We start from the raw sequence: 13,321 nt of genomic DNA, 5'->3' as shown, positions 1-13,321 counted from the left end.
ATACTAGAGAATATTAGTTCTGGGTGTACTTACTGCTACCTCCGTGTCCTTGCCTCTAGAGCACAGAGCTGACAGACAAGGGAATAAAGGTGCCTATAGTAACCCTGGTAAAGCCTCATATTTATGTACATATAAGAATTGCTATATGTACCTGTATCCATATTAATGTTTGTTCATGCCTATGTCTCTAGCTCTAATATATTACCACATGTATAACTCGAGCTTTCCCCCCTTGCTTATCTGTAAGCTTCCTCTCCAAAAATGAGAAACCTGGCATCCACTTCTTCCCATCTATGGACTTATTTGTTCAATTCTAGCATACATATGCAATGGTATAGGGAGTGGTAACCCATTTCCCTGATTATGTGTATTTCTAAAAAAATCACTACATCAGAGTAATTTTAAAATGTACTTTTTCTGGCAGGGGGAGTAGGGCTTACAAAACTTATTTATTTATTAATTCATTTATTTGTAGTTTCAAGTTTTTATTTAAATTCCAGTTAGTTTAGTTAACATATAGGGTATTACAATTTTCAGGGGTAGAATTTAGTGATTCATCACTGGGATACAACACCTAGTGTTCATCACAAGTGTCCTACTTAATGCCCATCACCCATTTAACTCATCCCCCACCCACCCCCCCTCCAGCAACCCTCAGTTTGCTCTCTATAGTTAAGTGTCTGTATTATGGTTTGCCTCACTCTCTTATCCCCCTCAAAGTTCATCTGTTTTGTTTCTTAAACTCAACATATGAATGAAATCATATAGCATGTGTCTTTCTCTTACTGATTTCACTTAGTATAATGCATGCTAGTTCCATTCACATCATAGCAAATGGCAAGATTTCATTCCTCTCGATGGCCAAATAATATTCCTCTGTGTGTGTGTGTGTGTGTGTGTGTGTGTGTGTGTACATATATTTGGATTGCAAGTAACTTGCTCAGTGAGTGTTTCGCAAGATGAGTAAACATTTCTAATACATTTTAACTTGATAAACTAACAACATCTTACAATATGAGTATTATGTGACTCTGAATGTCACATGGTCATAACTGAGCCAATTCTTNCAGATATAGACCCTTTCCTCTGCTGCCTTACTGCCAGTTACATTAAATATAGTACATATTAATACTGTACTGTAGCCAACAACCATTAGTGATAGTGAAAGTCGTCCTACACAATAACTCTACTGTTGTCTCCCTCACATCAGCCATGAAGGTTTTCAAAGGTAAATGCCAGTGAATTTGTTTATTTTTCTTTATGTTTTGTATTTCCTTCATCATTTTATATTTTATTACATATTTTTATTTGAATATTTTAGGATTGTGGAATGAATCATCTGAGTTTCCATTATTATGTATGGAGAAATTTTCTTTGATATGCAAGTGCATTGGATTACAAACTTGTTTCTGGAATAAATTATGCTCCTAAACCAAGGTTTTACATTTAATATATGTTAAGAAACAAAAAAAATGAAGATATGGAAAGGACGAAAAAAAGAGAAATAGGGAAACAAACCATAAGAGACTCTTTATGATAGAGAACACACTAAAGATTGATGGAGGAAGATGGGTGAGGGATGGGCTAGATAGGTGATGGGTATTAAGGAAGGTACTTATCATGTTGAGCACTGAGTGTTATATGTAAGTGATAAATCACTAAATTCTACTCCTGAAAACATTATTGTACTATATGTTAATTAACTAGAATTTAAATAAAAATTTGAAGTTAAAAAAGGACACTGCTGGAACTTTTGCTAATGTTCCTCTGAAACTAAGGTTTCTTGAACACATCTTGATGGCTGTAATCTGGATAAGTGCATCCTAAGGAGCTGTGCCTGGAATTCTTAGTCCTCATTGCTTATCTGCTAAGCTGTTGCTCAGCTCTTTTTTTTTCTCCTGCTATCCTATATTCTTTCCCTTTAGGAAAACCCTAAATAGGCTATACTTTGTAGAGTCTTGATGTTCAATCAGATGACCCTGTGATAATGACACACTGGGCTCTCTGAAGAGGGACTTAGTATAATAACTCCAGACTCCTACAGAATTTAGACATCATGATACAACTGGAACCCAGGAGAAAATGGAACTAAGAGTTTGATAACCACATGACTTTCTACTTCTCTTTAGCTTCCCTTCTTAATTATGCATCTAATTTATCTTACTTTTTGTAATTTGTCATTCTCTAATTTTTTAAGCCATTTGGTAACAAAACCAAACCAAACAAAACCACAAAACTTTAGCTTAGCTTGTTGGTAAATTTTCCTGGGACAAATTCTTATTCAGGTCCATTAACCCCTCTTGAACGTGCATCATCCATCAACAAAACACCATGTCCCAAGTGCACGAGGAGTGGAAAATGGATTGTCATTGGCCTAATTGGGGTCAAGTGCCCAAAACAATCTATTCTGTCCAAGATCATAATTGAATTATTTTCACTGAGGGGATCCTCACTGCTATTCTGTGACCAGAACAGATTAAATTTCTAGAAATGAGAAAAGATTAAATAAGCCCAAATATTTATGCTACATTTTAAAGTTTTCCTTCTGCTTTCAGTTATAATTCCTAAATTTTAAGTTAGCTTTCCTTATGTTCTGGGCATATCAGAATTTTTTTAATTGGCATCATTGCTTAATTAAAAATACAAATTAGATTAACATTAACTGTGATTTTTAGGATATGTTGTGTGTTTGATTTTATTTAATTAATTAATTTTTTTTTACTTTTTTTTTTAGAGTGCACATATGCATGTGTGTGAATGGGGGAGGGACGGAGAGAGAGGGAGAGAGAGAATCTTACACAGACTTCATGCCCAGGGCAGAGCCTGATGCAGGACTCAAACCCACAAAGCATGAGATATGACCTGGGCCAAAATCTATAGTTGGGCACTGAACTGAGGGAGCCACCCAGGGGCCCCTGTTTTGTATTTTATGAAATTTGTTTTTCAAATTGTTTATATGTATGTTTGTAAAACTTACTGTTTTCCATTTATGATTTTTTTCCATTGAATTTAAGTTTAGGAAGTCATTTCAATCTCACTTTAATCTTTATTTTATTTTGTTTTATATTTGACTATTTTTATATTTAAAAATAATAAATTGCTAATTTGAGAGTCAGTTCTTAAATTCTGTTTCTTTTGAGTTTTTTTATGAAATTATAATTTCTCCATGTTTCTTCTGTACAAATTCATATGTGAGGTTTTTACCAATTTGTTAACTAAAATTTAATAGTAAATTCAGCAATAATGTTTAGTTTTATGATTAGGGAGTCAAATTCAGTTTTTGGTGAAGGCGTTTGATTTTTGGGGGAGAGGTGGGGATCCATACTATATATTTTCCTAAAATCTTGGCATTATATTTTTGGACTTGTTTGTTTTTTGTTTGGTTTTATTTTACTTATTATTTATTTTTTATTTTTCTGTTTATGTATTTGATGTTGGTTATTTTGTTAAAAGTATATCGATGTGAGACTATTCATTCCAGTTTTTTTCAGTCTCTTCATTACTACAAGCTGAAGGAAATCTTTCTTTCAGTCTTAAATATCTTGGCTTCCTAATAAATAGAGCAATATATGACAATAATTATAGCACCAAACTTATTTGTGTGTCATCCTTGCACAGAGGCCATGCTCATGTTCTCTGTACCATTCCGACTTTGGTATATATACTGCTGGAGTGAGTACTGGCGCCAAAACTAGATGAAAGATTTGAAGTTTCCTTGCTTGAGGTGGATGTGGTTGAGATGTATGGTTTTTGAAGTATGGAGAGAAGATAGGAAGAACGCGTTATGAATTTAACATTGTGATGCTGTTTGGAGATGGCGTCTTTGGGACATAATTAGATTTACGTGAGGTAATGACGTCAGGTCCGCTTGATGGGACTAGTGCCCATGTAAGTAGACACCAGAGAGATTGCTATATTTGTCTGTCATGTAAAGATATGGAAAAGAAAGGGGAAAAAAAGCCCAGTTACAAACCAGGAAGAGAGACCATAGGTTGATCCCCTAATCTCAGACTTCTGTTGCTGGTTACACTGGTAAAACAGCCTGTGAAGCCTTTACTCAGCCCATCCAAAAGATGTCGCTGGAGGTTCTTGGTCTCCTCATGAGAAAGTAATCAAGGACATCGCACAGCAGACGGGCAAGCAGTAGAAGCAGGAAAATTTGTTTATTTGTAGTTTTTAAAGTTTAGTTTTTTTTTATTTTTGAGAGAGAAATAGAGAGCCAGCAGGGGAGAGGCAGAGAGCGAGAGAGAGAGAATTCCAAAAAGGCTCTGCACTGTCGCACACAGGCTCAAACTCACAGACTGTGAGATCATGACCTGAGCAGAAGTCGAGTCGGATGCTTAACTGACTGAGCCACCCAGGTGCACTCAAACAGAAAAGTTTCTTAAAGTGGAAGTGCAGATCTCAAGACCTGAGAGCAGGTGAGCCCAAGGGAGAGCTGTGCCCCTGGAGCTTGGGTTTCTCTCTTTTATTGACAGTTGTTAACAAGGCGGTGGAATATTCATTACTCGAGGCACGGATTTCTTGGAAACAAAGTTACATGTTTTTTCTTCCTTATTTGGTCATGGGTTTCCTGTCATGGCACCCCTAGGGAAGAGATTTTAGTATGCTAATAAAGTATAATAAAAGAATAATGTGAATTTTGGCCTATTTTGTCATCCATCTTGGGCTTGTCTGATTTAATCCTGCTTCTGATGGTTTTGTTTTGGAGAGCTGCCCGACAGACCTCTGATTCCCTCATAGGTGGCCATGAGTTCATCTTTGCTAGGCTACAGGAATCCTGTTAGAGCCTAACTAACTGCTTACACGAACACTTGCAGCCTCCATAATTGTGAGAAATCACTATCTGTGGTTTAAGCTCCCTAGTATGTGGCCTTTTGTTACAGCAGCCTGAGCTATGACAAGAAACAGCACCATAAAAGGAGTGCTGCTGTAACAATTACCCCAAAATGTGGAACTATCTTTGGAACTCATAATGGGTAGAGGCTGGAAGTGTCCTGAGGTGCATGTTGGAAAAAGCTGAGATTGACATGAAGGGACCTACTTAAAGGTGATTCTGGTGAGGTCTCAGGGAAAAAAAGGAAGGAGAGCCACACAGAAATCTACCACCTTCTGAGAGAATACATAAATAATCATGAACAGAATTTTGGTAGAAATAGGGACAGTAAAGGCCATTCACACAGAAATGAGGAAGATGCTATTGGAAACGGGAGGAAAGGGCAATTCTTGGTACAAAGAACCTGGCTGAATTGTGTTGTAGTTTTTGTGTAAGGTACACCTTGGAAGAGATGAAATTGGATAATTTGAGGACATTTCTAAGCAAAATGATGAGAAAACACCTTAGGTTGTCCTGAGTGCTTACAGTAAAACATGACAGGAGAGAGATAAAATTCAAGATGGGTTTGCTAAACCAAATGGAACAGTCTATTTATATTGCAAAAAGTGAGAAAGGTTAATCTGAAGAAATGTTAAAGGTATGCCTCAGTAATCACTTGATAGAGATTATGGATGTGATTTGTGAACTTAAGCTATTTTAGTAGAGGCTAGGAATAGAAATAGGATTATACCAGCAAAGACACTGACAGTTTGAACTAAAAGGGGCAGATCAAAGAGGAAAAGGATGAAGGAATGCTATTGGACTTCTTATATTCTATAAGAAAGGACAAAGAACGATTCTGCTGTGAATAGGCATGATTCCCCAAGAAAATGAGAGAATGATGACAAAGCCAAGTCAAAGATCATCAAGGCTTCTACTCCCATCACAGGCTGGGAGACAAGGCTTGTTGCTCTTCAGTTTCAGTTTCAAAGAATGGGACTGGCTCTCAGGTCTCCAGTTGCCACCCTGGTGGGCTTGGAGAGCAGAATAAATAACAAAGGAGGATTATTAAGACCTGATAGAATTTTCTTTGCTAGGTTTTAACTTGCTTAAGACCTATCACCCCTCCTTTCTTTCCTATTTCTCCCTTTTGGACTGGAATGTCTGTCTTACACCTGTCTCATCTTTGTATTTGGGGGACACAAAAATGGTAAAATGCTACGGATTGAATTGTGTTCCTCCAAAATTTATGTGCTAAAGCTCTGACCCTCCACCACGGTATTATTTGGAGGTGGAGCCTTTGAAAGGTAACTAAGGTTGTATGATGTCATGAAGGTGGGGTCTTAATGATGGAATTACTGCTCTTATAGGAAGAGACCAGACAACTCCCTCTCCCTCTTTCTCTGCAATGTAAGGATACAGCAAGAAGTAACACTTCTCTAAGCCAGGAAGAAGGCTTTCACCAGAACCCAACCATGCTGGCATCCTGAGTCACTAAAACTGTGTGAAGTTTATTTCTGTTAGCTACCAATCTATGGCATTTTGTTTTAGCAGCCTGAGCAAACTAATACAGGATATCATCATGATCCACATGAAGTTTTGTGACATCAGGGAGGATTGATGACTGTGGTTCACCTTCCTATTTCTTCTTTGCCCTGATTTAAAGCATAAATCTAATGTTTAATATGTGTGTTTTCTCCATCAAAGAAGAAGAAGCCACTCTAATGGCCAAATAAGACCAAATACCATGAAGTGGAGTTTTGCAGTGCTAACATTGAAGCCATTACCTTCAATTCACTGCCATTTTTTCCAAACCCATTTAAAGCAGATATTAACTGTGATAACTTGATATATTAAGCTTTTGTTTCTGCCACTCTTAACCTCAATGCCTATGAGCAATATAAACTCCTTTAGGCCTATTGTTCTATTTTTTATTCAAAAGGTTTTATTAACTTCTCTACAATATTCATGGCCCCTCTTATTCAGTCACTACTTGAGTTCTTGTATCCCAGAGATGCTGTCATACTTGGGATGCTTCATCAAATACTTTTATCAAGAAAATGGGGGCGCCTGGGTAGCTCAGTTGGCTAAGCATCCAACTTTGGCTCAGGTCATGATCTCACAGTTCATGGGTTTGAGCCCCACACTGGGCTCTGTGATGACAGCTCAGAGTCTGGAGCTTGTTTCAGATTCTGTGTCTCCCTCTCTCTCTGACTCTCCCCTGCTCACAATGTCTCTCTCTCTCTCTCAGAAATAAATAAAACATTAAAAAAAAAAAAGAAATGGCATAAATTTAAGGGGAAAGCACAATGCCCTCTTCCAGGAGAGTGCAAATATTTAAACAAGAATATGAAAAAAAAGGTGAAATGTTTGTATTTTATATTTTTCCCTGTGAGTCACTACATTTAGTCAGATGGAAAGTTTGTATATTGAAATCACATTCATTGGTAGCTTGAAGCATAGTGAACTACTGAAAAATTACATTTTTTCATTTTGTTCTTATATACTGCTTACAAATGCATGATGCATTGTAAAAAGTATTATGTTAAGAAGGAAATGTTTATGTTGTATGGGCAATTTTTATCAAAACTGTTTCTAGCCAATCATGTCTCTATTTTTTAAACAATTTTTTAATGTTTATTTATTTTTGAGAGAGAGAGAGAGGGAGGGAGGGGCAGAGAGAGAGGGAGACACGGAATCTGAAGCAGGCTCTAGGCTCTGAACTAGCTGTCAGCAAAGAGCCTGATGTGGAGCTTGAACTTGCAAACTATGAGATCATGACTTGAGCCGAAGTCGGAAGCTTAACCGACTGAGCCACCCAGGCACTTGGTGTCTCTATTTTTTTAACCAGAGAAATATAAATGAGTAAGACCCTCAAATCAGTACTGTCATAATATTATAATTTAAAAATATATTATGTGGTTGTGATCATTCATTACAGTAAAATAACATATTTATTAATAATTGTAGTTATTTGACTGTATAATTTATATTATAATAATACATGTATCTAATATGTATGCTATACACTTTACGTGCTATCAAGCAACCCTGTAGGGCACTCTAGACTGAGACTCAAGGAATGATCCATCTACAAAAGTTCACCTTAATTTAAAGTATTTGTAGAGATAATTAGAATACTGGATCTGTTCATTAACATTTCAAATCTCATTTAAATGTAAATTGTAATATTCTCTTTTCTGCAACACTAGGTAGTTAGTGTCTTTCATGAGTAATAAGTAATTTGTTCCCCATTAGCTACAAGAATGGATAAAGTGATAAATCAAAATCAGATAAGAGTCACAGTTAAAATGGTAACCCATGAGGAAAAGAGTATACAAAACATTGGTTTCACTCTTATTTCATTATTAAACATACAACCAATTTACATTTTAAAACCTTTGGTATTAATTGGTCTTTACTGTGGTATTTGTAATAAATGTATGTAACTATGACACTACTTTTGTAAGATTATAGTAAAAATTAGACTTAATTTTGCAATATCTTTTTTCATAAACACTCAGATTTTAAAAATCTAATATGCAACACTTTGCTCAGAAATAGAATGTGAAAAGAGGAAAAATTATTTAAAAATTAATATAAACCACATACAAAGTGTTCCTATAATGATATCATACCAATGTAGAAATAGATGTTTTGGAATCACACAGATAAAAAAGCTTGTTAATGTCCAAAGAATTGACATCTTTGTTCATCAGCCTTATCTCACTCCTTATATTTCTCTGTCTTGTCAAGTACCTTGTAATTGTTTTTCCAGCACTCTTTTGAAAATGTCTCTTAGGGCACCTGGGTGGCTCAGTAAGTTAAGCATGTGACTCTTGACCTTGGCTCAGGTCATGAGTTTGAACTTCATGACAGGCTCTGTGTGGACAGTTCAGAGTCTGCTTGGGATCCTCTTTCTATCCCTCTATCTCTGCCCCTCCCCCATTCATGTTTTCTCTGTCTCCTAATAAATTAATAAACTTTAAAAAGTATGTTTCTTAATTAAAACAATTTTTCTGCCAATTTTTCATAAAATTACTGTATGTGTGTGTGTGTGTATATATATATATACACACACATCCAAAAATGGATGTTGGTCAATGATTACAAACTTAAAATTAAAAGACAGGTTCTGGAAATCTAATGTACAGTATTGTGATTATAGTCAAAGTTGCAATAAAAATAGAAATTAAATATTAAATATTTAATAAATGTTTAAATATTTATTTATATTAAATATTAAATATTTTCACTTCAAAAAAGAAAACAAAATTATGCCACTAATAGAAGTGTTAGCTAACACTATAGTAGTAATCATATTGCAATATACATAAATTCATCAAATCAACAAGTTGTACACTTAAACAAGGCTATATGTCAATTATATTTCAATTAAAAAAAGAAATGAACCAGGGTGAGGAGATTTCTCCCACTCAAATGGGAAAAAATACAAATGATAATACACAGTGTTGTTGAAGACATGGGCAAACAAACACTTTCTAATGCAACTCATAGGTATATATATATTTTTAATGTTTATCTACTTATTTTCAGAAAGAGAGTGAGCATGAGCAGGTGATGGGCAAGGTAGGAGGGTTGAGAGAATCCCAAGTAGACTTCATGTTGCTATAGTGCAGAGCCCAGCACAAGGCTCAGTCCCACAGACCATGAGATCACCATCTGAGCTGAAATCAAAAGTCAGTTGCTTAACCAACTAGGCCAATGAGGAACCCCTAGGTATAATTTGATATAACTTTTCTGAAGGACTACTTAATAATGCATATACAAGTCTACACTCTACATACTTTTTGAGCAATTTTGCATTCAGATCTTTATCATTAGATTTCACTTCTGAAATTTTCTTCATAATTTTGTGTTTAAGAGGAGAAATTTGGAAACAACCTACATATAGTCCTAAAAATTGTGACAGTAGGCCTTTGGTTAAATATAGTATGGTTTATCCAGACTGAAATATCAGGAAGCTCTTAAAATTAATGAGTGAATGTTTACAATATAATGAAAATTCAAAAAATATATCAAATGGATAAATAACCATAAAGCTATAAGTTGAATATAATCTCATTTAATTACCTAGTTGTTNAAGTCAGTTGCTTAACCAACTAGGCCAATGAGGAACCCCTAGGTATAATTTGATATAACTTTTCTGAAGGACTACTTAATAATGCATATACAAGTCTATACTCTACATACTTTTTGAGCAATTTTGCATTCAGATCTTTATCATTAGATTTCACTTCTGAAATTTTCTTCATAATTTTGTGTTTAAGAGGAGAAATTTGGAAACAACCTACATATAGTCCTAAAAATTGTGACAGTAGGCCTTTGGTTAAATATAGTATGGTTTATCCAGACTGAAATATCAGGAAGCTCTTAAAATTAATGAGTGAATGTTCACAATATAATGAAAATTCAAAAAATATATCAAATGGATAAATAACCATAGAGCTATAAGTTGAATATAATCTCATTTAATTACCTAGTTGTTAAAAGAGGTTGATTAAAAATCTATGAGAGCTATGAAACAGTACCAATAGGAGTTCCTCTGGGTGACAGATGGAGAAGGTGTCTGTGGGTGGAGAATCAGCTTCTATGTGGTCTCTAATGTGTGGCCTTCAGGTGATGCCCATCAGATGGTGCCAGCCTCCCCTAATCCCTTTTTAAGGTACCTTTCTCTTTCCAGAGGATGAAAAATCCAATGTAAAGGCACTAAATTTCCCAGACTCCCCTGCATCTCCATAATTTCAGTAATCTTGCAATTTAAAAAATACTGCTGTAGATTGTCTCCTCCAAATTGATTATGTTGAAGCCCTAATCCCCAGTATTATGGTACTTGGGAATGAGGCTTTTCTGAAGCAAGTAGGTTTGTATGAGATCCTGAGGATAGGGCTCTCATAATGAGATCATGTAAGTGTCCTTATAAGAGGAGATAACAGAGCGCTTGCTCCAGAGATCTCTCTAAACCATTGGAGTCAGAAGACAACCTTCTGTAGGACAGAAAGTTCTCAGCAAGAACTCATTTAGCCAGCACCTTGATATTGGACTTTCCAGCCTCCAGAACTGCAAGAAAGCTGTTGGTTGTTTAAATCAAAATGAACAAACAGACAGATAGACAGAAGTTCATCCTGTTCAGTGGTGTTTTAAGCTAGCAACTACATCCGCCTAGGGCTAAAACAGAGAGCTAGCAAAAACATATTATTGGAAAATATTCATGTTATCTACTTACCTGAAGCTCTACCTTTAGGATGGTGACTAAACAGGCTGAATCTATAGATAATGCCATTGGTATTTTAGATATATACTGCTTCCCCTTCTGAAGATGAAGTATTACCTGGAAAAGCCGTTAGCTTACAATATGTGACTATCATTTTATTGTTTCTTCTATTGTTATATTTTATGTGCTTACATTTGAAGGATTTCAATTATGCCAATGCTTTTATGATATGACTATATTTCTTACTTCTTAAAAAGTGCTTTGGTAAAAAGAGTCTAACTTCTATAAACATGAATAAGCATAAATATAAACTTTATAATCTTAGTATTCAGAAAGTATCTTTTAAATTTTAAATTTTCATAGTTTACATTTAATCTATGAAGTTAATGGGCTAACAATAGACAACAAATATGCATTGATCTTTTGACATAACTTCTTATTTCTATTAGTTCCTATTCCTACCTGCTAGAGATGTTCCCATTTGGAAAATATCTGTAGATAATGGACTTTATTTATTTACTTATTTTTATATTTCATAGTCCCTGTTTCATTCAATTTTCTTTGTTCTTGTTCCCTTTTCCATTTTTAGAAGAGTAGCAGGGAGACTTGATATTATGACATTGATCTATTTTTACAATACTGCTTGGCAAAATAAGTAAATTAACACAAAAATGGAGCATTTGGACTGTGCTTGCTGTTTGGGATTGATTATTCTGAATGCTTTGATGATACAAAGTCGCTCAAGGAAGAGTGCACCTTAATAAGTATTCTCAGAGAGGCTACTGAATAAGGACAGCAAAAGAGACAGGTAGAGGGGTACCCAGATGGCTCAGTCAGTTGGGCTTCCAACTCTTGATTTCAGTTCAAGTCATGATCATGCAGTTTGTGAGTTCAAGCCCCTTTTGGCAAAAGTGAATCCAATGCAGAGTCTGCTAGGGATTCTCTCTGTGTCCTTTTATCTCCCTCTCTCAAATAAATAAACCTAAAAAAATTCTTTAAAAAAGATAAGTAGAGAATTGAAGATATAGCTGCTATAATCTGAAATTGTTCCCATCGTCTTCAACTCATCCTGAGAATCAAATGTTCACCATGTTGTTGAGAAGCCTGAAAGTTGCTCTTGGAATTCTGCTAAAATTCTCATTACTTGCTATGCAAACATTTTAGTTAAGTGTTTTTCTTGGATACTTTTGTGAGTTCTAAACATAAAACCAACTAATACTGAGTTCCTGACTATATAGCATGCAGATTAATAACAATAGTGAGATTGATGCAAAGACATCCCCCTCCCCATAAGCACAGGGATAAAAGGTTTATTGGATTTAAAATATGATAAGGAGAGAAGTACTTTCAATATTCTTATGTTGGGATGGTTGCCAACTGATCCAAGTTTGAGCTAATGAAAATTCAGTGACATGTGACAGACATTAACAGTGGAATTTAGATTATTCATATGATCCTTTTGCAAATGGCAAAATTAGTAGAAAAAGAAAGCTAAAGTGACAGGGAAGTTACAAATGCTCCTATTCCTGGTGGCTACAGAAAGCATTGGCAAAAGTTAAACCAATAACCAGGGAAGAGGGAGACCCTAATCATATTACTTTAAGATTAGTATTGGAAATAAGAGCTGGCTTATATTACCATCCAAATGCTTCTATGAGACTTAAAAATATCATAATCATAGTGCTAGCCCATGAAACATTTAATCCCAAAATTTACAGCTGTTCAGACACAGTGTAAGAATAAAGAATTACCTAGTGAAACTGCAGTGTACAATAATTAGGACACATAAGAAAAATACAGAAAATGCCTGGAGTCTTTACTATCTTTTAAAAAATTTTTATAGATTATTTATTTTTGAGACAGAGAGAGACATAGCATGACCAAGGGAGGGGCAGAGAGAGAGGGAGACACAGAATCTGAAGCAGGCCCCAGGTTCTGAGCTGTCAGCACAGAGCCCGATGTGGGGCTCGAACCCACAAACTGCAAGATCATGACCTGAGCCAAAGCTGGACACTCAACCGACTGAGCCACCCAGGCCCCCCAGTGTCGGAGGCTGCACCGGCTCCGATAGGTCCAGGGGTCCCTGAAGGATGGATGGTGTCATCAAAAGAGAGTGAGAGAGCCCCGAGATCCTTTCTGATCACCAGGCAGGCATCTCTTTCCTGTCAGTTTTGGTGTCTTTATTTATAGGTCAAAAGTTAGCATGGCATCAGAAAATGGAATTTTTACAATGGATAGCTCTTTGTGATAAGATGTTTTTGGAAAATGTA

At 35.7% G+C, this 13,321-nt stretch overlaps 1 non-coding gene across 1 annotated transcript; it reads right to left on the bottom strand.

Annotated features, from left to right (window-relative positions):
• Positions 1-3,573: 3,573 nt before the first annotated feature.
• Positions 3,574-3,680, bottom strand: LOC144224738 (U6 spliceosomal RNA). The gene has a single exon (XR_013333127.1). It is a non-coding gene; the product is annotated as a U6 spliceosomal RNA (small nuclear RNA).
• Between the last annotated feature and the right edge of the window lie 9,641 nt (positions 3,681-13,321).

Source organism: Crocuta crocuta, unplaced genomic scaffold (genome assembly GCF_008692635.1).
Source record: "Crocuta crocuta isolate KB4526 unplaced genomic scaffold, BGI_CrCroc_1.0 scaffold222, whole genome shotgun sequence".
Classification (NCBI taxonomy): domain Eukaryota; kingdom Metazoa; phylum Chordata; class Mammalia; order Carnivora; family Hyaenidae; genus Crocuta; species Crocuta crocuta.
The sequence above is the reverse complement of the archived record's forward strand: the minus strand, read 5'-3'. Positions and strand labels throughout refer to the sequence as shown.